Source organism: Chiloscyllium plagiosum, unplaced genomic scaffold (assembly GCF_037043375.1).
Source record: "Chiloscyllium plagiosum isolate Xiang-an unplaced genomic scaffold, Cpla_swu_hap1 HiC_scaffold_42, whole genome shotgun sequence".
Taxonomy (NCBI): domain Eukaryota; kingdom Metazoa; phylum Chordata; class Chondrichthyes; order Orectolobiformes; family Hemiscylliidae; genus Chiloscyllium; species Chiloscyllium plagiosum.
Genome location: NW_028270180.1, coordinates 97,232,236 through 97,233,960, shown reverse-complemented (window position 1 = coordinate 97,233,960; position 1,725 = coordinate 97,232,236). Strand labels below are relative to the sequence as shown.

At 45.3% G+C, this 1,725-nt stretch overlaps 1 non-coding gene across 1 annotated transcript; it reads right to left on the bottom strand.

Moving 5' to 3' along the window:
• Positions 1 to 1,414: 1,414 nt before the first annotated feature.
• On the bottom strand, positions 1,415 to 1,506 carry trnar-ucu (transfer RNA arginine (anticodon UCU)). The gene is given in 2 exon segments: positions 1,415 to 1,450; positions 1,470 to 1,506. It is a non-coding gene; the product is annotated as a tRNA-Arg (tRNA).
• Positions 1,507 to 1,725: the final 219 nt, after the last annotated feature.

Sequence of the window (1,725 nt, the reverse complement as noted above, 5' to 3'; positions counted from 1 at the left end):
GTGGCTATACTGATAATGGATCATCGATTATGAAGCATCAGCTTCAGGAAAATGGCTTAGATAAATGTGGTGAAAATCGGTTTTATTGAATACTGCATACATTTACCATGGCTTCCTGCGTTGGTCACAGGCAATGTTATGTCACCACCGTACTGGGATTTTCCTTCTATCGGCTTCAATTCGTCAGTGAACTCGATTCACTGACATTTCACCAACTTCCTTTGAAGGGCTTTTGCCCGAAACGTCGATTTTGCCTGTCCTCGGATGCTGCCTGAATTGCTGTGCTCTTCCAGCACCACTGATCCAGAATGTTCATCTGAGACATCGACCCACACTGCACACAACATCAACAATGTTCATCATACTATGTGCACGAGCATGTGGCATGATTTTTATGCACAGTGAAGATTGAATAATGTTCTGCAAGGGCAAATTATATTCAGTTTAATTCGTAAAGTCGCAAGAATCCAGAGTAAGATTCAAAATGTCAGAAATTCACGTTCATTACCTTGGCCAGAATTCCAGCCCAGCAATGGGGAAATATGCCCCTGAATCCCCAGCATCCATGCAATTGCTTGCTCCATGTGTCCACTTGGAAACCTATGTGAAGGAACATTCAGCCTGAAGGAGAACTTGTGAGAATCCTCCGCTGTCTGATCTAAAGCTGAAACAAGGGCTGTCTATTCCAGCCGGGAGGGAAGCGAAGTGGAGATGAGACCAAAATATTATTTGGCGTTTACTTCATATTGTCCTCATTGTGATTATTTAAAAACCTTGGCCAGAAATGGCACAGACACAAAGGAGCAGAAGGAGGTCATTCTTCACACCGATCCTGTCCTGCCACGTAATTTGATATCATCATGGCTCACAGAACAATTTTATGTCTTTTTCCAGCCCATCCACAACATCTACTGGCTGACAGGTATTTATCGATCTCTACCATAAATAGACATCGATAATGTAAATCTAGATTAGATTAGAATTTTATATTACATTACAGTGTGGAAACAGTCCCTTCGGCCCAACAAGTCCACACCGACCCACCGAAGCGCAACCCACCCATACCCCTACATTTACCCCTTATCTCACACTACGGGCAATTTAGCATGGCCAATTCACCTGACCTGCACATCTTTGGACTGTGGGAGGAAACCGGAGCACCCGGAGGAAACCCACGCAGACACGGGGAGAACATGCAAACTCCACACAGTCAGTCGCCTGAGGCGGGAAATGAACCCGGGTCTCTGGAGCTGTGAGGCAGCAGTGCTAACCACTGTGCCACCGTGCCCCCCATAAATCTGTGGGAGGAAAATGTTCCGTTTCGAGACAGTTAGGTTTATGCACGATTATTACTGGTTTTGCAGATAAGCAGCCGAGTCTGGTCTGACCACTTTGCAAAACATAAATTAAAACTCGACTCTGATGGGATTCGAACCCACAACCTTTGAATAACAATCTGAATAGATATGTAGAAGTCCAACGCGCTTTCCATTGCGCCACAGAGCCGCGCCAGCTGTAATCATTAAGCACACTAGTTTGCCTTTGACGCATTGCATTCAGGACACCCATCTCGCGCCTGTCTGTCCTCGTCACACTTTCTGATACCTGGTCCTTATCCACTCGTGCTCTGGCTCATCAAGTGTTCGGCTACAGACTGCTGAAACGTTCTCATGACACTTACCTTTACCACATGTTCAGATAATGATTTCCAGATAATCAATACTC